This window comes from Aedes albopictus, chromosome 3 (assembly GCF_035046485.1).
Source record: "Aedes albopictus strain Foshan chromosome 3, AalbF5, whole genome shotgun sequence".
In the NCBI taxonomy this organism is placed as follows: domain Eukaryota; kingdom Metazoa; phylum Arthropoda; class Insecta; order Diptera; family Culicidae; genus Aedes; species Aedes albopictus.
The window spans coordinates 117,449,870-117,474,647 of NC_085138.1; the positions used below are offsets into that span (position 1 = coordinate 117,449,870).

Sequence of the window (24,778 nt, forward strand, 5' to 3'; positions counted from 1 at the left end):
AATTGTATCTCATAGGGTTTTCACCCTTCTTACATAAACAGCATTTCCAATTGAACGCACGAATCGCTTATACGCGACCTTTTTCAATTTAAATAAAATTTTACTGTATGTATGTACCCAACTAACATTTTTGCTGTATAAGAGTTTATTAGAGCTTCCTTTCAAGATCGTTTGCTTCATAAGCTTTTATGCAGCTACTTTTGTTAGTAGGGAAGAGCTTCAATCTGAACATGTTTTTGTTTTATGTGTTTTGTAATATTCTTCACCTAACATAAAAAAGACCTTATGAAAAAAAAAACAAGTTTTCTGCTTCAAAAACTTTTAAAACGGTTTGTTGTATGAAGTGATGTCTTCAAAGATGTCGATTTTCAAAACAACCGGATAAAAATAAGATTTTTGATATCAACAATAGATTCTACGTAAAAAAAAAACAACACATAACTTTTTTCCTACATCAAACCTAACTTAAGTTACACCGAATTAAGAAAAAAGAAAAAAAAAAACCTTGATCAATGTTATTTGAGGCGGTCTAAATTTCAAATATCTCAGTATCTTCTTCTTCTTCTTTATGGCTCTACATCCCCACTGGGACTTGGCCTGCCTCGCTTCAACTTAGTGTTCTTAGAGCACTTCCACAGTTATTAATTAAAGGGCTTCCTTTGCCTGCCATTGCATGAATTTGTATATTGCGAGGCAAGTACAATGATACACTATGCCCAGGGAGTCGAGAAAATTTTCCCAACCGGAATGGGTATCGAACCCACCATCTCCGGATTGGCGATCCATAGCCTTAACCACTAGGCTAACTGGAGACCTCCATCTCAGAATCAATTTCTCCTTTTATTATAAAAACTGTCGGATAGTAAAAAGGCCTAAGTTACATTTCACATGGTCTTTAAATTTTTTCCTATTATTTTATTCTTTTGAATTCGTTGTTACTTAGGTAGAGTTAAAAAGAAAATACAGTTTTTTCAATGCAACTTGTTCGTAGAATCTATTTCTTAGATTAAAAAGTCTAAAAAATCTTTCGTTTAACTTGTTTTAAAAATACATGCAAAACGAAGATTCGGGAATAAATGTTTGACCATCCTGGGCTACTTGGCAAATTTTGAGGCTAGAAGACAGAAAAGTATTGAAAATAAAGTTGAAGTTAAGGTTTTTGTAAAATTGAAATTATATCCACCTTTAATATAGATACGCAATGAATATTACTATCAGTGTTTTTAAAAGTCTTTCGAATATTATCAAACATATTCAAAGACATTTAAATCCAATAAACTGTTTTTGAGTTATATTTTGTTTGCAGAGTAAAATTAGGTTTTGCTGTGATTTGCTTCTTACTGCTCGACACATTTTTTCACCCAAATTTTACTTCCCGAGCCGAAAAATGCACTTTTAAACTAGTTGCGTACACGCCTCTATTTTTTTCTCAGCAACGAACAATGTGAGATATCTTAAGAATCTACGCGCTCACTGTTTACTTTTCGTGCCGAACACTTAACTCCCGGAAAGGAATCTCAATCTTAATCAAAGCAGGAAGTATATTGTAGTTGAATTTAATGTTTCAATCACCCCACCATCAGATATCTCTTGATATCGTAATTAACTTTGCTGTCGACAAAAAAAATCCTATTTAAGTCCTCTGAGCAGTGCTGAAAATATCATTTAAACATATCTAAATTCAACTACCTGCAGTTCACTTTAGAAGCTGAACCTAACAACATGCTCTATGAAAAACTTGTGCGGCTAGACCAGTTCTACAAGGAAGTCACGGAACACCCGCTCTTTTCGAATATTTGAGGTAAATGTCACGAACTTCCTTCGTCCTCCTCTTCCTCTTCTTGGCGTAACGTCCTCACTGGGACAAAGCCTGCTTCTCAGCTGAGTGTTCTATGAGCACTTCTACAGTTATTAACAGAGAGCTTCCTCTGCCAATGATCATTTTGCATGTGTATATCGTGTGGCAGGCACGAAGATACTCTATGCCCAAGGATGTCAAGGAAATTTCCTTTACGAAAAGATCCTGGACCGACCGGGAATCGAACCCGTCACCCTCAGCATGGTCATGCTGAATACCCGTGCGTTTACCGCCTCGGCTATAGGGGCCCTTATGATGCCGTGACTAGGGTTACTAAATTTATCGCAAAGTTATCGAAGGTACGTTGATCTTCGCGTTGATTTATCGTTTGGTTAACGTTACCGAAAGATTATCGAGCAACCTTTACCGTTATCGAGTTTGCGTTGAGTTAACTGGCGATAATTTATCGGTTAACAACCTTGCTCCAGAGGCACTTCTACTCTAACCAGATCGTATTCTCAGCTTTCAATGGTCAAACATTGAAATGGCGCCCTATTTTCTATGAAAAGTTGCATGTTTTCAGAAAAATAATATCTCTGAAATCATGAGTGATAGCAATACGGTTTCATCGGCAAAGTTGTTCAGATTGAAGTGTTTCTAAACTTTGTAGAATATTTCATTGCTCTATATGTTAACAATGAAGGGTGGGGGGAGGGGGGGGGGTCTGAGATGGCCAAAATTTGGTCTACGTAGTTTATGAACAGCCCCTGCCCAACTTGCAAATTTTCATATATACCGTTGAATCAGTTTAGGATGAGAATTATAAAAGGGATTTATCTGATTGTGTTTCTCGTGTTGGAGTGGCCTGTGTTTGAGATAACTTCAACAATATCTTCGATAATTCGTTCGTAGGATGATTTCAAAATGTCTTTGCTAATTTCTTCTCGCAATTATTTTGTGAATTCAATCATTTTTTTTTAATTCTTTGAACGTTTTGTTTTTGTCAAACTCATTCACAATTTGTGCGAAAATTTCTTAGATTTTTTTTTTCTTTTGCAAGCGTTTGTTGATTAATTTGAGTTTTTTTTCTGGTTATTTACTTGTATTTTATTGGTATTTATTTGACCACCCTCCGTGTCTGTGCGTCCACTTCGATAGCGCTTATTTATTTGGGAATCTCTTAGAAATTTCCATGGAAAGCTGTTTTAGCAATTCAGCAAGAATTATGGATAAAACATTATAAGGCATTTCAACAGGAACTGCCAAAGCAATTTCGGAAAAAATACAGAAGAAAAAATAAAAATTCATTGAAGGCATTTCAAACATAATTCAAGCCTAACTTTACACCGTATCTAACAAAATCTACCAGCGGAGAAAATCGAAGGGGAAGTTCGCTGTTCCCCAAATTAACTCATACATTTAGCATTTCCGAAACGTGAAAAATCCGGATATTTTTTCACAAATTACTCCCAAAGGTGAGTGATACAAGTAGTCTTTATCAAAATTCAGCGCCTCATGAGAAAATCTCTTTTTTGTTTACATATGTTACATACGGTGTTTGGTAAAGTTGGGCTTCAATTGTCGAAAGAGTTTCCACAGAAGTTGGCGAAAAATGGCCTGAAAATTTCAAAGGGAAATTCTGCAAAGGAATTGCTAAAGGATTTTACTACAAATTACCCGTAGGAACTGCAAAAAGATGCACAGCAGAAATTTACAAAGATATCACTGAAAAACTTTCCCAAATAATTACCATAGGAGTCACCACTGAAATTAGAAAAGGAACAATTAAAATAATTTCTGAATCCACAGAAATTTCGGAAAAATGGTTGAAGAAGCACATTTCTTTCACACCAAGGACTTGCGATCGAATTGTACTTCCGACAAATAAGCCAAGGGTTTAAAATTTCATAAATATAAATAAAATTCTAGTGGAGGCTTGACTGTATCGTTTCAACTGTCATTAATCATTGCCAAATGTTCGTTGAAAGTTATATCAAGCCAAATAAGTAATATACCAACAAACTAATGACATGACAGTTACAGTTAGACGAAACACAAAACCAAAACGACCAAATTAGTTTCCCCCTGGAGAAGACACTAACCCCGTGTCGAAACGTTGGGCAAGTAATATACATCGTTTGCCAATTTCATCTTGAAACAATGCTTCATCCTTTAAAATCTAATGTATCAGAATAAAAATATTTTTTTATTTTTTTTTTATTTTTTTTTATCTGTATCAACGAGATTTTTAGCCCTAGGCTAGTTCATCTCGGGACCCACGCTTTACTTCCCTTCCGAAGGAAGAACCCACATTTTGTGAGCTTGTCGGGAGTGAGATTCGATCCCAGGTCCTCGGCGTGATAGTCAAGTGTTCTAACCATCACACCAGGTCTGCTCCCTTGAATAAAAATATCTATAGATAAAATTTAAAACAAATTCCTTACCTTTCTTCGGAGAAACTTAGAACCACTCTGCTACTGATCAATTTACCTTGCTTCACTAATAAAATACTCCTTCGTAAACTGTTACTTTTTGCACTTCAAATCTTCAAAATTTGCGTATGAGTTTTCACCTGTTGAAATCAAACTCCTTCAACGTCAATCCTAGTAGAAAAATTAAAACACCGATTCACTACAATCCACTCCGTTAGTTATCTCCCGAACCACTTGCAAATCCAAAATCTGCGCTAAGTTGCAGATTGCTTTCCACTCCGGTGCACACACTCCACTGCTCCGACAGAACAAGACTCGCAGGTCCAGTGACGCGTGACCAATGGAACAATCTCCGTTCACCGTGTCCAGCACACTACAGCACAAAGGGTTCTGCCTTCCCTCAGCGATCTTCCACCGTCGTCGCCCGCACGGTACTAGATCCAAGTTCTGCTGAGTTCACACTACTGCTAGAACGGGGGAGGTCCGTCCGTCCGTCCCTTTTCTTCTTCTTCTTCTTCTTCACGACCGAGGCCAGAACGATTGCAGCGTAGCGCTCAGCTGGTTGCGAAAACCAAACCGTTCCACGGCAAGTCCAGCGAAAGAATGAATCTCGATTCTCGACTGGGGTCCGTCCATGCCAACAGAACAGATCACTTGCTAAGTCTGGCGTGCAGCTCCCCAAAGATCGATCGCCCCGCACCGCACACGCGGCGACCCGCGAGAACCAGATCAACTCCACAAGTTCGCAGAAGAACGCAGCATGGTAGCGCAGCGCAACTCCACTCCACTCAACTCCACTGAATTGAAAGGAAATCCCAAGGAAAAGCGAGCAAGTACACTAGAGTGGGTCAAAGTTGGTGAACTCGGGAATTTCAATCTATAACGTATCAAATAATTCATATTAACTCTAGAATAAGCTATGATTCATTGATCAATTAACGAATGTATACGTAATTTAGTAGAAATCTGTCAAGACCGTTGGTTAGCCCGTAAGAAATGATTTACATCAGAAATAGAGGTTGTTTTCCTTTAGGGGTGATCGAATCTTCAATTCAAACATCGTAAGGGTGTAGTATAAACCTTACAAATACATATAGTATTATGGTGAGTTTTTTTTAATTTCTTATACTATTGATTTAGATGCTGAAGTTGTATTTTTGAGTTTAGATCACTTAAACGGGCAGGATTTTTAAATTAAAAATGTATTTAGTCGATCCTTCAACGCAGTTGTAAGGTTCTGATTACACCTGCACTTTGTTCAGCTTTAAATTCAATCACCCCAAAAGATTTCACTTGGCAACCAACACTTGATAACTGAACCATTTTCATAAGGGTTAGCTTCAAGCCACCACAGTTCACGTATGGATTTATCAACTAACAAACGATAGAAATAATCTTTATGTTTCTGATGATCGCACTTCTTTTGCAATGAGTTCATATTTTCAGAGAATAATATTAATCACAACAACTGTCATTTCACCGAGTAATGCTTGAAATACCAAATTTGGCACTTTTTTCGCACAACTTTGGTCCACTCTAAAGTACACTTAACATATATTCAGAAAAAAAAATCGAATTGTACCTATGCTTCGAGTAACAATAAAACAAAACTGCACACGGCGATCTGTAGGGGGGAGGCTTGCAGCGAAGAAACGTGCAGCGTGGTGGCGGGCGCGGGCAGTCGCGGTTTTGATTTGCAAGACGACTCACGACGACACGGTTCGTCCCGAGTCAGGCGAGCGAGCAGCAAGCAGCAGTACGCGGATGTGCTGTGGCTTAGATGAGCTTTGGAAAGAAACTGAGAGGTGGCTCATTACGGCGCGATACTTTTATGTTTCTTAACAGTTTTCGGGCCTTCTCGGCGGCGCGGCGCGTCGACAACGACGACGACGCAGCGCATATACTGTAGAGAGGTACCTAGGGTAAACAGGTATAATATGCCCCCCCTAAGCAGAAATGGCAATATATCTAAAATTGGCGCCTTATTCCATCTATTGTCCACTGCAAATCGTTGTTTCTGAAGTCAGTAAAGTGTTGCATGAGAACTTTACCTCTGGAGGGGCGGCTATGGAAGCTTTGAAACGTTTTCCGAAAACGTTCCAAAATTTACCTTATCAAAACAAACGGGGCAATACGCCCCATCAAAAGAAAAACGTCCAGCCCCGTGATAAAACTGTACCACGGGATAATTCCACCACATGCTTATCCTAGAAGGGCCTTTTAACAAGTGTTTAACTGCATAAAAGTTGCAAAATAACATAAGCGAACAGAACTGGCTTCGTTTACAATAAAGCCAGCTTGCAAGAGGTAAAATATTACGCCAAAAACCTCGATTTCAGACTTTTTGATATTTTTATTGCTTTTCTATACCAATCAACTAACGGATCAGCTTGATGGCAATTAGTCATCAATATTTAAGATTCCCAATCGATCTCGCATGCAAAAAGCGCTTGAATCGCTACAAAATAAAGGGGGGCGTTTTGCCCCGATGGGGCGTATTATACCCTTTTACCCTACATTAGGAGGCGCACTGTATTTGCATTGTGCGGCATCTCTCGCGCTCGTTCGCAGAAAGGGTGCTGTTTGGTGCGTTTTGGGCTTCGCGCGGTGACGGTGACGGCGACGTCGACGGCGGCGACGACGATGACCCAGTCGATGGAGTTTGTCTGGCCAGGTTCTGGGGGTTCGAGATTGGACTTGAAGGAAGCGGTAAAATTGACCCATTTGATTTTACCTGAAGTTGGTGCGTGATTGCACTCAACTGTGCTGAGACGCTTTTGGCGCATGCTTAACCCGTAGGCTACGGGGCTTACAACAAAATTTCAAACCGCTGCCAAAGACGCAAACATCAATATTTTTTAATGAAATTTTGAGGTTCACTTCACTATTAGTTGTAGTTTCAATATGCTGGGAGTCACAAAAATTGGAGCCACGAGGGCAGTTTTACTCTGGTGGACGTACCGCATTTATCGCCTAAAAGTAGGCAATTTCTTGTAGAATCGTGTTACTTTCGTGGAAAACATGATTTTTCTAACGAAAACAGTATGTTACCATCAAGTTCTACTTATAGTTTAATTCAATATGCTTAAGACCCAGCTTGGGACAGAAAAATCTACTCCTTGCGAGCCTTAAAATCTTTTACGAGCGCATAGAAATCAGACTCAAAATTGAAAAGATTTTGGCGGCCTGGAAAAAGTTCTACACCACCTATAGACTTCTTAACCCCCAGGCCTGACCAGTGTACGCAGAATATGCCACCGCAAGCGAAAAATAGGCAACAAAGAAGGCACGGCAACAACGCTTTGTTTTTTCGTTAGCAGATAATGACAAAATCTCTCCTGAGTTTGTTCACAACAAAAATGGTAGGAATATTTGTCTCGTTCTATTCACATCGTGATTTTCGCATTGTTTTGCAACTGAAACTCGACTGTGAGGTTTGCAAGAGTCTTAATTCGTCCAAATGCTTATGAATTCGATGATGTGGGTCGAAAATTTCAGCAGAAAAGCCGGAATATTGGCACACGCACGGCAAGCGATGTTTGTTTTATTGCTCTCATCACCTGACATGCGTTTGTTGCGGAGCGCCTTTGTTACCAACATGCACCGCTTAGGACAAAGCGTTTGTTTTTCGGCGTGATCCGTTTTTCATACCCTGGGCCTGACGTAATATACAATAATACATAGAACTAACAACTTTTCAGATGAATTCATTTGAATTCCAACTAATGGGGTCTTGCTAAAAGGAAGGTTATGCAATTTTTACCCCTCCTGACCCAAACGTCCACCGGAATAAAACTGTCCTCGTGGCTCCAATTTTTGTGACTCTCAGCATATTGAAACTACAACTAATAGTGAAGTGAACCTCAAAATTTCATTAAAAAATATTGATGTTTGCGTCTTTGGCAGCGGTTTGAAATTTTGTTGTAAGCCCCGTAGCCTACGGGTTAATGCGATTGCCTGTTGATGATAGACATTTAGAACATAAGCTGATATGTTGCGGCATATAATAAATGATTAATAATTAATTTTGTTAGATATTTTTTATTTATTCTTCAATCACCTTGAAGGCTGTTCGGGCCCGTATGAAGTTGATCATCAATATTAACTTCTTTTCTCGATCAGCCTAGATAGCTGTGTAGTGTCGGTAGCGATTGTCTCAATTGACTAAGAATAACACTACGGACCGCCTGTTCCGGTGGTAAGAGTCCACCAACAGGTGACCCCTAATTCATGGAGTGACGCGGCTTCATGCTTACCGTGCCTAGGAATGAATGGCTAGGGGGGTCTAATAAAAACCTAACCGCTAACGGAACCTGTAGAGTACCAGGGCGGCCTCCACAGTATGTAGCCCTTACTGCGCTAACCGGAGCAATGGTGCAGTGGACCTTGTGTTTCTCCGAAACAATCGGCTGCCCTTCTTCAATCTCACTTGAGGCTAAATAAGGGCGGGATTATGAAGATGTTGTTAATTAGTTTAAATTTTCACCTATATGGTTTCACATTATGCGATTTACACAGTGTATTCTGTGTATCCTCACCCTTGGCGTTTTCCAATCGTTACCGATCTGGTTTTGTTGCTGCTGTTCTTTGTTGTGCTGTTGTTGTGAAGAGTTGATTCTTGCCTAGTTTGGGTAGTGGCTACGGTTAGGATAGCTCAGATCAATCTTCAGCATAAAAGAACAGCAACAATCAATTTTTGCAGACTTATGCAAAATGGTTCAGCCCAAGTGGCCTTGGTCCAAGAACCTTACTTCCGTAAGGGAAATTTCTATCTAGGAAACCTTGTGAACCCGGTTTCTGCTTCTTTAAGTAAACATGAAATGGCAAACTCGCGTGTCATGCCTCGAGCCTGTGTGCTTGTCAACAACGCAATAGTTGCTACACTCATCTCTGAACTAACAACCAGTGATGTATGTGCTATCACAATTGATGTATCTATTAGAACCCTCAACAGGAAATACGTCTATTGTTCGGTTTATTTACCGCATGATGAACCATCCCCTACGGATGCTTTCAAACAAGTCATCGCATACTGTACTTCAGAAAGCCTTCCGCTAATTGTTGGCAGTGATCCTAATGATCACCATCTCATCTGGGGCAGCTCAGACATTAACTTGAGAGGCTCCAGTTTGATGGAGTACTTAAGTAGGACAGATCTAGCATTACTAAACATAGGCAACCGCCCAACCTACATGGTATCTGCTAGAGAGGAAGTGTTAGACATAACGCTTTGCTCTAGTAGAATTAGTCACGAGCTGACCAATTGACATGTGTCAGATGAAGAATCTTTATCTGACCATCGCTACATCTTTTTTGAACATTTAAATGTTACTTCGCAAACATTGCGTTTCAGGAACCCCCGGTCAACCAACTGGGATCTCTTTACCGATTTGGTTGCAGCCAAATTTTATGGATACTCACCATCCATTGACACTCCAAGTGATTTAGATGCTGCCGTTGATACTACAACGACCTTCATCATGGAAGCTTTTGCAGAAGCATGCCCTCTACAGTCTGTGAAGATCACAAGAGGAACCCCTTGGTGGAACACTGATCTGACGAAACTCAGGAAACAATGTAGAAAGGGTTGGAACAGACGACGTTCGGCTGGTTCGGAGGCTTTCAGGTCGGCTCGCAAGGCCTACAGGAAAGCTCTCCGGTCTGCTGAACGATCCGGCTGGAAAAACCTTTGTACAAATGTTTCCAGTTTGAGTGAAGTCAGTCGGTTAAACAAAATCCTTGCGAAATCTAAGAATTTCCGAGTGAACGAACTTCGTTTGCCAAATGGCGATCTGACTTCCTCTGATGAGGAAGTTCTGGCATGCTTATTCAGCACACACTTCCCTGGATGTGTGGATATTACATCTTCGGATGAACCTGATGTATTTTCTTGTAGTTACGATTCTCTGGCTTCGGCTCGGAGTATTGTAACTATAGAACCAATTGAGTGGGCATTTAATAGCTTTGCTCCTTTCAAGTCTCCTGGGGCATATGGGATTTATCCTATTTTGCTTCAGAAGGGATTTGATCATTTCAAACATGTTTTGAAAAAAAAAAACATGTTGGCAGTTTTGCTACAGGGTATATTCCCAAATCCTGGCGGAGACGAATCGAAGTAGGCTTCGCCGCGACCGCACGCGTCTTGCTTTACTTTTCACGTTTTTTTATGCGTTGCCGTTTTATGTGATTTGGAAGAAAAGTTTGACTGGTGCTACGCCATCCGGAAGCAGAACGCGAGTGATTCACGGAGTTCGCTGGATGTAACCTCCGCAATTTATCGTCACTAACATTACAATTCTAATTTGCGGTTTCGTGTTCCTCGTTTTCGCGGATTCGATGGTGATTTTGCTTGCGCTACGCCACCCAGGTTACGTGTTTTTCACGGATAGCAAACGTAAAAAGTGAAATATCAAAAACTGAGTATGTAAACCGACCGAAAAGTATAAAAAAATAAGTGTCACCGTAGCGAAACCAAGTGATATTTACAAGGAAAAAGTTTAATCCGCGCCGGGAAGCGCATTTTTCACTTGCGCAATCATCGGCTGTGCGGGTGTGCGGGAGTGATCGGTGGGTGGTAGCAGTTTCATCGATTATTCGTAGGGCTCAGTTTTCCGTCGAATGTTTTCACATGTTGTGAGGCGCGCCTCTCGTGAATTGCCTCTCCCTTCCTCTTCTGACTGTAGAGTTCGTTAGAGGTCAAGAACACGGCGACGATTCACGAGTGAGTGATGAAGCGGCGTATTGTTATAGTGATGACTAACTGCGTGCGCGACGGTGGTGAAACGAGGAGAAAACCTGACTACGCTGTAATGATGTCCCCCTTAATACCGAGCAACAGCAGTTTCCAGATAAATCGGTGTGAACGTTTAAAACTACATCTTCTTTTTTCCTTTAAGGGGGCATTCATAATCTTCGAAAACTAATTTTTAATTACGCAACGTTTCCCTCGTACCCAGTTTGTTTCATTTCAGAGAGCGAGTAAAGGCGCTTAAGCCTAGGCATAAGGGCCAGGACACGGACCAAATACCTGTGTTCCATCCCAGGAAGCGAAGGACCAAGGGGTGACATTAACCTTCTTAGCATCGTCACCCCCATCGACTTTCACTTATTTTGCTTTCTTAAAAGCTGAGTGGTTGGTACGAGATGTCCCCACTTAATGGCTTTATTGTAAAAACAATAACGCTGCACAGTAGGCCTGGCCGCTTTAATGCTTGTAATGCATTTCCAGTGTACTGCAAACATTAATAATGACAAGAAAAATGGTAGAATTAGTCGATTCTACCATTTTCCAGGATTCTTTCAATGAATGGCTGTGTATGTGTAGACTAGACTAGACTAGACTAGGGTATATTCTCAAATCCTGGCGGGATATTACTGTGAAGTTTATTCCGAAGGTGGGTCGTGCGTCGTATGAAGAAGCAAAGAGGATCAGACCTATCAGTTTGACCTCTTTTCTTCTGAAATCTTTAGAACGCATTGTGGATCATCACATTCGTGATGTTCATCTGGCCAACGTGCCTCTTCATGTGAACCAACATGCCTACCAATCTGGTAAGTCCACTGTGACTCTTTTACACAAGGTTGTTTACGATATCGAGAAAGCATTCGCTCAAAAGCAATCTTGTTTAGGTGTTTTCTTAGATATCGAGGGTGCCTTTGACAACGTGCCTTTCGATGCCATATTGGAAGCCCCACGGAGTCATGGTATATCTCCAATGATTTCCAATTGGATTCATCAAATGCTCAAAAATCGATATCTCTTCTCGACATTGCGTCTAGCAGGGATTAGGAAGTTGAGTGTTTGTGGATGCCCCCAAAGGGGAGTCTTGTCACCGCTTTTGTGGAATCTCGTAGCAGATACGCTATTGAGGCTACTCAATAATAGCGGTTTTCCTACTTATGGTTTTGCCGACGACTACCTAACATTGTTAGTTGGTATGTGCATCAGCACCCTTTTCGACCTGATGCAAAGCGCCCTTCAGGTAGTTGAGGGTTGGTGTCGCCAATATGGCCTTTCGGTTAATCCGAGTAAAACATCTATTGTTCTTTACACGGAAAGGCGAAACCGTAATGGCGTTCGACCTTTGCGTCTCTTTGTTTCTGAAATCGATGTGACTGAACAGGTAACGTACGTTGGAGTCATTCTTGATTCCAAGCTTTCCTGGACACCTCACATTGAGTTCAGAATCAAGAAAGCTTGTATGGCCTTCGGGCAATGCCGGCGAACCTTTGGTACAACTTGGGGTCTAAAACCCAAGTATATCAAATGGATCTACACAACTGTTGTTCGGCCAATATTGGCTTATGGATGTCTTGTGTGGTGGCAAGAGGGCGAAATGAGAACGGTCCAATCAAAGTTAGGCCATATCCAAAGGATGTGCTTAATGGCGATGTCTGGAGCGTTCTCTTCAACTCCCACGGCAACGCTAGAAGTTCTCTTTGACGTTGCCCCACTACACATTCATCTCAAACAAGAAGCACTTTCTTGCACTTACCGTCTACGGGTACTCGGTCTACTAGAGGAAACTCCTGTGAACCGCACATCAACACACACCTCGTTGTTTCCACTTTTCGTGAATTGGGACATAATTTTCCTTGCTCCAAGTGGTCTTACAATTGCTTGTAATTTTCCATATAGGACATTTTCCACGAAATTCCCTTCCCGGGAAGAGTAGACATCTGGATATCTGGAAAGAAGTATTTCAGACGGCATCGTATGTTACACTGATGGCTCCCTTCTCGAAGGTCGAGCAGGTGCTGGTGTTTATTCTCGTGAGCTAAGGCTGTATCAGTCTTATTCACTTGGTAGACACTGTACCGTTTTTTAGGCCGAAATCTTTGCTCTTATGTGCGGAGTGCAATCAGCACTTCAGCAGCACGTAAGGGGCTGTCCATAAACCACGTGGTCATGAGGGGGGGTTCGGTCAATGACCATTTTGTATGGACAAATAAAAAATTTTGTATGGACAAATGACCACGCGGGGGGGGGGGGTTGAAGAGTCCCAAAAAAATGACCACGTGGTTTATGGACAGCCCCTAATGGGCAAAGTAATATACTTCTGTTCAGATAGCCAGGCTACTATTAAAGCACTTGCTTCGGCCAACTCCAGGTCGAAGATAGTTATGGCTTATCGAACTCAAATCGAGGAGCTGAACTCAGCAAACGCTGTTCGTTTTGGCCATGACTACTCTGTAGACATCACCCCAAGGGGTTCAAATGATAACTGTTGAAGTAGTCTAAGAACACAATGTTGAAGAAACCCAGGCCATGTTCCAGTAGAAACGTAGAGCCACAAAGAAGAAGAATAAGAAGTAGAAGCCACATGGCAGAGGGCTGAAAACAGTAAAGTTCAGAGTTACGAACTTGATCCCTTCCCGTAGATGCACGTTCTCCTAATAAGTTGTCGACCTCTTACGAGGCCTTTTCAACCGTAATAGAATCAATAAGTTGATACATACATGCACCATGTTCTTACGAATGAATAATCTCCAGTTCCTAAGCCGCCACCGCCAAACACTCAATATTACCATATATGCTGCCGGTAGCTGCGTAGAGCGCGTGCGGTATAGAAGGCGTCAATTAATGGCCCAAAGTGTGCTGCTGGTGGTAAATTGACCCTCACCGAAGGTACTCTGCATAAAAGAAGAGAAAAGTAGCAGCATCCATCGTAACCGCCGCTCCGTAGCCGCCGCCACCGACGACCAGCCCTGATAGATTTGATACTTTTGTGTGTGGAAATTGATAGACCGAAGGACGTTGGAAGAACCGACAATTGATCCGCTCACCCGCCGGCAAACGATTTGACCCAGGGGGTGGGTTAATTTCACACAATTTTCAGCCAATTGTCAGCATTAGCAGCAGCCCGCAGAAGTGGTGGTGGGCAGTGGAAATGAGTGGCGAGACGAGCTGCACTGCAGCAGTGGGTTGCCAGTCACGGTGTATACCAGCCTAATTGCCACAGAAGAACGGTACCAATTCACAGCCACACGCAGCGAGAGCGAATTGCATCGCGGAAGCCGTTGCATCAGATGACCACGTTCTTCTAAGGAGTGTATCGGAAAGTAGTTGAAAATGTTCAGAATGCTCTATCTCGAAGCTGTGTTGGTCTTTTCATTTCGGTTCTTCTATGAAATCTTCACAATATAGTTAAGTTTAGAATACTTTGGAAACATTTGGAAAATGTTTTGTATTTTTGAAAATATGGTTAAATGAATACAACTCACAAAATAAAAATCTGCACAAAATGCAATTTTGTTAAGCTTTTTCAACATTTCAAAAATCTGTAGCGAGTACAATTTGTACGATAAAAAATCTGAAAAATATTGGTGTTTGTTAACAGTTATGTACACATAACATATCATTCAACACCGACTTTCAAAATTCATATTTTCGATAGAAAAATCTCCTATATCTACAAAATGGTCCACTCCAAAAAACGTCTATTTTTTAATCAAACGTTAAAGTTCTGCTTTTAATATCTTAAAAGGTTATAAAATTCTTTTTTTTTTGCTCTAACTTACTCGTCCATAAATTAAAAAACATACCCTTTTTAAAAAAAATGCGAATTTTTCATTTTATGTATTTTTTATTTGCGTAAATTTGATTTGGAGGAGCATAGAAAAAAGGGGTTCCTCAAAAATGGCCTTTTTTTCATTTTTAAGAATTGCGCTTAAATGCAGTGGAGATTTTTCTTGAAAAAAATAATTTGCCTATATCATGAGGATTCTGGAGCTTATTCTATTTGCACAAAAAAGTTAACAATTTTCGAACATTATCGAACTTTTTTCGCAATTTCAATTTTTTAGAAGGTGTGCAAAAATTTAAAAACATGCGTTCAGTAATCTAGGTTAAAAACCCAGTTCAAAGAACATTTTTAAAAAATCATAAAAGCCATTTCTTTTTTCAAGGATTTATACAGTATCTCCAAAAATAAAATTACTCAAAAGTTGTATTAAACTATTTTTGAGGCTAGTTTAAACATTTTCAACTACTTTACGATACACTCCTTAGAACGGTGCACAGTGGTTCTGGTTGCAAGTTTACGAATAAACTAGGGGTGCATGCCGAGCCCATATAGCCGAGGCGGTAAACGCATGGGTATTCAGCATGACAATGCTGAGGGTGACGGGTTCGATTCCCGGTCGGTCCAGGATCTTTTCGTAAAAGGAAATTTCCTTGACTTCCTTGGGCATAGAGAGTATCTTCATGCCAGCCACACGATATACACATGCAAAATGGTCATTGGCAGAGGAAGCTCTCAGTTAATAACTTTGGAAGTGCTCATAGAACACTAAGCTGAGAAGCAGGCTTTGTCCTAGTGAGAACGTTACGCCAAGAAGAAGAAGAAGAAGAAGAAGAAGAAGGGGTGCATGCAAAAGATACTTCGAAAAACAATGAATAGGTGGGTGGAGCGGACCTGGTAATCATTGGCGTAGCTAGAATTTTTTCTTGGAGGGCTACCAAAGGGGGAGGAGGGAGTGCCTGACTTGTAATTACTTTTAAGCGGGATGGGCGCCCGATATGTCAATATACAAATCGGCATTTCAGTTTTGAGGAATCAAAATGACTGTTTTAGATTTGTTCCTAGTTTTGTAAACTAATATGAGTATAAGGGGCTGTCCATAAACCACGTGGTCATTTTTTTGGGACTTCTCAACCCCCCCCCCCCCCCCGCGTGGTCATTAGTCCACACAATTTTTTTTTTTTCGTCCATACAAAATGGTCATTGGCCGAACCCCTTCTCATGACCACGTGGTTTATGGACAGCCCCTAAGTACAGAATTTTTTTTCCATAACTTGTTGCTGCGATTCCATCATGGATTCCTCAAGAGATTCCTTCAAGAATTCACCAGGACATATCTTCGATGATTTGTCGTGGGTTATCTTTAGTGGTTCCTCCTCTTTGAGGTTTCCTTCAGGAATTTCTCCAGAGATCCTTCAAGATATTTCTGCAGGTATTCCTTCAGAGATATCTACAGGGATTTCTGCATAATAAATTAGGCCGTTACAAATATTTATTTCACTTTTTGTCCCACTATTCTTAGGCTGACCGAGGGGAGGGGGGGATACAAATGAAACAAAGCATTTTATCTGATAAATATTAAAAACTCATCGGATTTGTTATAGAATTTTTAACAAGACCATATATTTTGATAAATATTTTTTTATCTGCCCCCTCAAAATGCAAAATCCGGCCAAAATTTTTTGAAGGAGGGGAGACAAAAAGTGAAAATAAAATTTATATCTGCCTTATAGAATTCCGCTGAGATTGCTGCAATAATTCCATCTGGAATAATTCGAAGTATTTTTGCATGAATGTATTGGATTGTTTCTATCAGAAAATTATACTATATACAAAAAATCCTTTACAAATCCATACAAGTATTCCTTCAACAATTCGTCCAGAAATTACTACAGACACGGATTTCTTGAGGTTTTTTTTTTCCAGGGATTCCTACAAAAATGCTTCCAATAAATTCGCTAAGAAATCTTTCCTGAGATTCCATAAGGAATTCCTCATGGGGTTTCTTCAGAAATTTGTGCAGGGAATCACCCGCGAATTCCTTCTATAATTCTTTCAGGAACAACTTCCGGGATTATTTTAAAAAATGCCAACAAGAGCTCTTCTTGGGATTCCTTCAGAAACTCATTCAGGATTTCAGGATTTCCTCAGGAATTTCAGCAATTTTCAGTACTGAGATTTCCCCAGAAACTCCTCCTGGAATATCCTCAGAAATTGAACTTTGTATTTCTTCTGGACTCGGGACTCCTCCGGGAACTGCTCAAGGGATTTCTCCAGAAATTTCTCTAGGAACCCCTCTAGAAATTTCTCAAGGAATTTCTCCAGAGATTCCTCCAGATATTCCTACGGGCATGTCTCCAGGCATTCTCCCATGAGTTCCTCCAGGGATTCCTCCAGGTATTCCAGGAAATCCTCCAGGGATTCCTTAAGAAACTCCCCTCCTAAGAATTCCTCACAGAGCTAGTCGAGGAATTATTCTGAAAATTCCTCCTGGGATTCCAGCATAAATTCCTCCTGGATTTCCTCTACAAATTTCATCGGGAATTTCTTCAGGAATCCTCCAGGGATTACTTTAAAAATTTCCCCAGAAATTCCTCCCTGAATTTATCCAGGAATTTTTCCAAGTATTCCTCCTGGCATTCCTTTAGGATTTCATCCAAGCATTTTTCCGTGAACTCCTCTGTAGAGAATAAGGAACAATAAATCCGTTTTAAAAGAAGTTATGAAAATTGTCAAAGAATATAATCTTTCAAAATATCGGAGAAATGAACCTATCCACCTGTGTCTAATATTCCGCTTTGATTGTTAAACGGTGTGGCTTATTTCCGCTCGAGAACCGTCAATAACGACGACAGAGATTGAAAAAGGTAAGTCATCATCTATCTGATTGCATATCAAACGGGTATTCCGTTGAAAAGTCAGGACGAACATTTCCCGACAACGTGCAAGCGATAACACAGTTATAGAATGTTTGATTTGCCACAGTGTTGTCGCTCGCACGTTGTCGTATTTTTTTCCAGGAATTTCTCCTCCAAGAATTCCTTCACGGATTCCTCTAAGGATTCTTCCAGAGATTCCTCCAGGAATCCCTCCGATGATTCCTCTAGTATTTTCTCCAGAAATTCTTCCAAGAACTCCTCCTAGAATTCCTTCAGAAATGTCTCTAGCTATTCCTCCTGGAATTCCTCCAGATATTAATCTGGAAAATCCTTTAGGCATTTCTTCAGAAATTTCTCCAGAGATTCTTTCCAAAATTCCTCTCTGGGAATTCTCCCGAGGATAGTTCCATGGAATTGCTCCAAGAATTCCTCTGGAGATTTCTCCAGGCATTCCTCTTAAAATTCCGCCAGGATTTTGTCCGACAGAAATCTGTCCAGCATTCCTCCTGAGGTTCCTCCAAAAAACTGCTGCAAATAAAAATGGTTAGATCAAATTGAATGAAATTTTGACACAATACTTCTTCATACATACTTTTTGCACAGAAAAATTTTCATTGAAATTGGTTCAGTATTTTAGGCTCTACAGTTTTAGGTAAAAAAATGATATTTTTTAAAGTGTTTGTTCGCCCAAGATTCTCAAATGTTAAGTCTCTTTTTTCGACGATATCTCCGCCAACACTTAACCGATTTTGATGAAATTTTTATGGCCTTAGTTACACATAATGTACTTTTCCTGGTAAAAAATAGCGATTTTTGTGCACGCAATCAAAAGTTATACATTATTCTTTGTGTCTCACTTTTTTCGAGTCCAGTCTTTGTTCCAATTGGAAAATCACCAAAAACTTGTAAAACAATCACCGAAAGTGCTTCATTTCATTTATTTTGTTAACATCAAATTCATGATAAGGGGCTGTCCATAAACTACGTGGTCAATTTTTTGGGACTTTTCAAGCCCCCCCCCCGCGTGATCATTAGTCCATACAAAAATTTTTATTTGTCCATACAAAATGGTCATTGCCCGATCCCCCCCCCCCCCTATTGACCACGTGATTAATGGACAGCCCCTAATACTGAATCAACAATTTGCCACCATAATACTCGATTTGCAGCTGCAGCTTTCCAACGTCGGTCACGCCCAACGCTCGCCAGATCACGCTCCACCTGGTCCGCCCATTGTGCTCTCTGCGCTCCACGCCTTCTTGTACCAACCGGATGGTAAGCAAACACCAACTTTGCAGGGTCGTTGTCCGGCATTCTTGCAACATGCCGTGCTCACCGTATCCGTCCAGCTTTAGCCACTTTCAGGATGTTGGGTTCACCGTGGAGTGCAGCGAGTTCGTGGTTCATTCTTCTCCGCCACACACCGTTCTCCTGCACGCCGCCAAAGACCGTCCTTAGCACGCGTCGCTCGAAAACTCCAAGTGCTTGAAGGTCCTCCTCGAGCATCGTCCATGTCTCGTGTCCGTAGAGATCCACCGGTCTTATTAGCATTTTGTACATGGTACATATGGTGCGGGGGTGAATCTTTTTGAACGCAGTTTCTTCTGGAACCCATAGTATGCACGACTTCCACTGATGATGCGCCTTCGTATTTGACGGCTCACGTTATTGTCAGCCGTTAGCAAGGAATCTAGGCAGACGAATTCTTCTACCACCACGAAAGGATCCCCGTGTATCGTAACATTGCTGCCAAGGCTTGTCCTGTCTCACTCAGTCCCATCTCCAGCATGAACTTTGTCTTAGCCGCATTCACCACCAGTCCGACCTTTGCTGCTTCACGTTTCAGGCGGGTGTACAGTTCTGCCACCGTTCCAAATGTTCTAGCAATTATATCCATATCATCAGCAAAACAGACAAAATGGCCGGATTTCGTGAAGATCGTACCCTGGCTGTTGAGTCCGGCTCGTCGCATAACACCTTCCAAGGCGATGTTGAATAGTAGGCAGATGTTGTCGTAGTCCCCGTCGAGATTCGAATGAACTGGATAGTTCACCCGAAATCCTTACGCTGTTGTGCACACCGTCCATCGTTGCTCTTATCAGTCTGGTAAGCTTCTCGGGAAATCTGTTCTCGTCCATGATTTTCCATAGCTCTGTGTGGTCGATACTGTCGTATGCCGCCTTGAAGTCCAGGACCAGGTATTCACGGCATTTCTGGAGGATTTGCCGTACGGTGAAGATCTGGTCCGTTGTCGACTGGCCGTCAATGAAACCGGCTTGGTAACTTCCCACGAACTCATTTACTTTAGATGAAAGACGATGGAAGATGATCTGGGATAGCACTTTGTAGGCGGCATTCAAAATGGTGATCGCTCGAAAGTTCTCATACATTAGCTTGTCGTCTTTCTTGTGGATGGGCCAGATTATCTCTTCCTTCCACTCCTTCGGTAGCTGTTCGGATTCCCAAATCTTGACTAGTAACTGGTGCAGACAGGTGGCCAACTTTTCCGGGCCCATCTTGATGAGTTCTGCTGCAATACCGTCATTACCAGCCGCTTTGTTGTTTTTGAGCTGGTGGATGGCATCCTTAACTTCCCTCAGCGTGGAAGTTGGTGCACCGAAAGTGCTGTGAAATTTACAAAAATAAAGTACAAATGCACAGAAAATCTGTAAAACAAATCACCGAAATGTTCGGTGAATTTAAAAAAATTAGCGTTTCTATTATTTAAAAAATTTCACCGAACAGTTTACCAAAAATTCTGCTGTTGAGATTTTGGTGAAATTTCACCGAATTCTGTGATTTATTCTTAGTGTGTTGGCCATCAAAGCAAGGCAATGCTAACACTAACATCCAATGAAAACTTTCACTTTCTCGAGGCTGGCTTGAATCAATTTTGCTGATTCTCAGGAAACTCCAAATGCAAATAAACATAACCATCAATCATCACGATTGTAAACCGCAAACTAACGACTCAATAATTATCAACAACCTTCTTCTTCTTTTTCTTCCCTACAATTTACGTAAGCAGTCGATCTGATTAACCTCTCGCTGATTTTACCAGAAATGCACACGATGCTAATCTCATCAGTCACGAGAAACGTCGTGACCTTCATGAAGATCGTCTCTTGTTCTCCGTACGAAACTGGTCGCGATGGGATTTTCTACAATTTTACAATACGATACCTAACTCCCCACTAAAAGCGTCGAAACCCATTCTAGTACCTCTTCTTCCCAAGCGCAATTATCATGACGAAAGCGCTGGCTGGTTTCTAATCTTTCGCGATGGCTGTATGTGCGCTTGTCTTGCCGCTGCTGCATCGCAATCTACTTCCATCTCTGAGCAGCTCCGAGGTGGCGTAGCGCGGCAGCGCCCTACCTACTTATACCAATAACCTACCAAGCCAACCGACGACGACGCGACGGCCGACAACCACGCGCAAGCAACTTCACAAGTCATGCAAACTGATGTGAACAACGCTAGCCACAGATGCGAATGGAGATGATTGCGGTTGTTCCGTTACACGAAGATTTTTTTTCGAGCCACACAAAAAATACTAAACAATAACGTAAACACAGCCCAGCACTTGCTGGCTGGTGATAACGAGCTAAACAAGATTTGGTTGGCAAAACCCTGGCCTGGCCAGGCCATTTCTTGCGCAGCATCCGTGCAGCACACGCTCTAGCAGAGCGTCAGGTTCGCCGGTTCGGTTGTGGCGTTAGTTAAATTCCTGTCCGGTGTGATGAAGTGGAAGCACGCATTCGTAGCGGAATGTGCTAACTTGTGGTACCTTTATTGCAATTATGTTTTTTTATAGTTATTTCGCTGGTTGTGTTCCATTGCGTGTAGCGATGTTCGTCATTCGCCTAATTGTTTCAACCAATTCTACTAGGTTTGTATATTCTATACGTAAATAGGGCAGTTAGATTTTTTTTCATAGCAGATTATCCTTTTCAAGATTTCAAAGATAGATCATGTAGGGTGCCGAGTCACCCGAACGCTTTTATTTATTGATTCAACTCAGGTTACCTAGGGAATTACTACCAGGATTTCTTCAGGGGTTTTTTTCCGGAATTCTTTCAGGGATATTTGCAGTGGTGACATCGAGTTATCCATTGAGTATCTTCAGACAAAAAAAAACATTTTCTTATCAGCATGAGCTGGAGCACCCATTTATTACTAAACAAAATTCCCAGGAAATAACTTTACAGGCTTTTAAAGAAAATCTATAAAAGATTTATACCTACATTTTTCTCAGGGATTTCTAGAGTTTATCACAGGGATTAATTCGAATATTTCATTAGCCATTTCTCTGAATTTTTTTTCCCAAAGGATATCTTGGAAAAAGGATTGCTTAAGAAATGCATCCATGAATTTCTGGAAATCCGGAATTAGTGATTCTGAGATGGCCAAATTTGGTCTACGTGGTTTATGAACAGCCCCTTATCTCCAGTTCCGCATTCTGCGTAGGGTCCGCAATTCGTCCTCCACTTGGTCGACCTACCTAGCGCGCAGCGCACCACGTCTTCTTGTACCGGTCGGATGACTCTCGAGAACCATTTTAGCCGGGTTGCTATCCGACATCCTGATGATCTGCATAGCTGTTCTCGATCGATTGTATCATACGCCGATTTGAAATCGATGAACAAGTGATGTGTGGGCACGTTGTATTCGCGGCATTTCTGCAACACCTGGCGGATGGCGAACATCTGGCCCGTTTAAGCGCGTTCACCCATAAATCCAGCCTGATATTGCCACACGAACTCTCTTGCAATCGGTGATAGACGGCGGCATAAAATTTGAGAGAGTATCTTGTAGGCAGCGCTCAGTAGTGTGATTGCGCGGTAGTTCCCGCAATATTACTTGTCGCCCTTTTTGTAGATGGGACACACGATACCTTCCATCCATTCCTCCGGTAATACTTCCTCCTCCCAAATCTTGGCAATGACCCAGTGTAGTGCTCTCACCAGTGCTTCTCCACCGTATTTTAGAAGATCGCTTGGTAGTTGATCTTCTCCAGCGGCTTTGTTGTTTTTCAACCGGCCAACCTCCTCCTCAATCTCTTGGAGGTCAGGGGCCGGAAGTCTTTCTTCCTGTGCACATACTCTTAGATCTGTTACCACGCCACCTTCGGTACTTGCAACGTCGCCATTGAGCTGCTCATCGTAATGCTGCCGCCACCTCTCGACCAAATAGTGAGAATATTCCAGTGATTATCTCAGCACATGTCGGCTAGAGTCCCTATAATTAGAGTCTGGCGGACTGTCACTTTCGACCGGAGCCAATCGAGCATGACGTCATAGTGTCCTCACCGATAAATGCTACACCGTGACGTCATGCTCGATTGGCTCCGATCGAAAGTGACAGTCCGCCAGACTCTAACTAGACTGACTCTAATGTCGGCTTGTGGCACAAAGCCTCTGCGCGAGCGGTTCAGCTTCTCGTAGAACTTTCGTGTGTCCTTAGCGCGGTACAGCTCTTCCATCGCTTCGCGATCTCGTTCTTCCTGCTGGCGTTTCTTCATCCGGAAGACTGAGTTCTGCCTGTTCCACGCCTGTCTGTAACGTGCCTCATTCACTCTCGTACGGTACCCATGCTGCATTCTTCTCGTTTTTCAACTGTTCACATTCGCCGTCGGACTAGTCATTTCTGTGATTCGGAGTCCCGAAGCCTAGTGCTGTAGCCGAGGTACTACCTATGGCGGATCGGATGTCCCTCCAGCCATCTTCAAGTGTAGCTGCGCCAAGCTGCTCTTCCGTTGGTAGGGCCACTGCTAACTGCTGCAAGTACCCAGTCAACCAGTGATCGTATAAGATGTTGTATAAGATCCTAAAGTGGAGGCGATATGCGTACATTTTACATGCGCCTAAATGGAGGCATGTACGCATATGGCCTCCACTTTATCATCTTATGCAACATTTTATACGATTACTGGTTGTCTGGGTAGTTTTGAGTCACTTCTACGTTACGCAGCTGCTCGATGTTGAGCCGTGGCGTTCGACTCCGACGCGTGGTGATAACTGTTGAAAGTTTTGAGCGCATGCATACAGCGACTAAGTAGTGATCCGAATCTATATTCGCACTGCGGTATGTGCGGACAATAATTATATCCGAGAAAAATTTACCGTCGATAATAACGTGGTCGATTTGGTTTTCTGTTTGATGGTCGGGTGATCTCCAGGTGGCTTTGTGGATATCTTTGCGGGGAAAGAAGGTGCTTCTGACTACCATACTACGGGAGGCTGCAAAGTTTACGCATCGCTGGCCGTTATCATTCGATACGGTGTGCAGGCTGTATCGCCCGATTACCAGTCTATACATTTTCTCCCTTTCTACCTGCACGATGTCACCGACAACGATTTTCACGGGTCTCCTTTCGTGTGGGCAGTGGACGTTGATGATGCTGTAGTTGAAGAAACGGCCCTTAACTCTCAACATGCACATCCTTGCGTTGATCGGCTGCCATCAGTCCTTTCATCTTTCCCAACACTATAAATCCTGTTCCCAGTTCATTGGTGGTGCCACAGCTTTGGTAGAAGGTAGCCGCTCGATGCCCGCTTTTCCACACTTTCTGCCCTGTCCAACAAAGTTCTTGCAACGCCACAATGTCGAAGTTGCGGGGATTTAGTTCGTCGTAGATTATCCTGTCACATCCTGTGAATCCTAGTGACTTGCAATTCCATATTCCAAGTTTCCAATCGTAGTCCTTATTTCGCCGAGTGGGTCTTTGCCGATTGTATCGAGTTGTATTTTCTCCTATGTTATTCGCAATTGGGATTTTTACGGGTGACTTATTGAGCCTACGTCAACACTCCTGTCTCACCGGAGGGCTATCGTGCCAGTTCTGTTTAACGTCCCAACCAACACTGGGACGACCACGCTGATGGGGCTACAACCTTGGATCTAGCTGGGCGTGGTGCAGCGTTTCTTACTCAGCCGCTGGATGCCAGAACAGACGCTGTTTAAGCCGCACCTCTTAGCGAACAGTCGCTCGGGTCGTACCTCCTCAATCTAGCTGAAGTCAGAAGGACAACAGTGCCCAGGCTGCACTACCAACTAAGCATACAACTCTTAGCTGGCGGTCTTTGTCATCGCTTGACCCGTGGAAGTATGATGTAGGAGCTTGTGAGGACCAGAGCTATGATGGA

The 24,778-nt window shown here is 42.1% G+C and overlaps 1 protein-coding gene across 3 annotated transcripts in view; it reads right to left on the reverse strand.

Moving 5' to 3' along the window:
• The window catches only part of LOC109433366 (glucose dehydrogenase [FAD, quinone]), a 164,846-nt gene extending 158,702 nt beyond the window's left edge, over positions 1 to 6,144 (reverse strand). Inside the window, exons 1-2 of one of the 3 annotated variants that reach the window (XM_062855860.1) lie at positions 5,941 to 6,144; positions 4,243 to 4,401 (exon numbers count right to left, since the gene is read on the reverse strand). The gene's annotated coding sequence lies outside the window, so the exon portion shown is untranslated. Of the gene's footprint in view, positions 1 to 4,242; positions 4,402 to 4,590; positions 5,788 to 5,812 lie in introns of those variants that run through there. The other 2 variants (XM_062855859.1, XM_062855861.1) reach the window with 2 other exon arrangements.
• Positions 6,145 to 24,778: the final 18,634 nt, after the last annotated feature.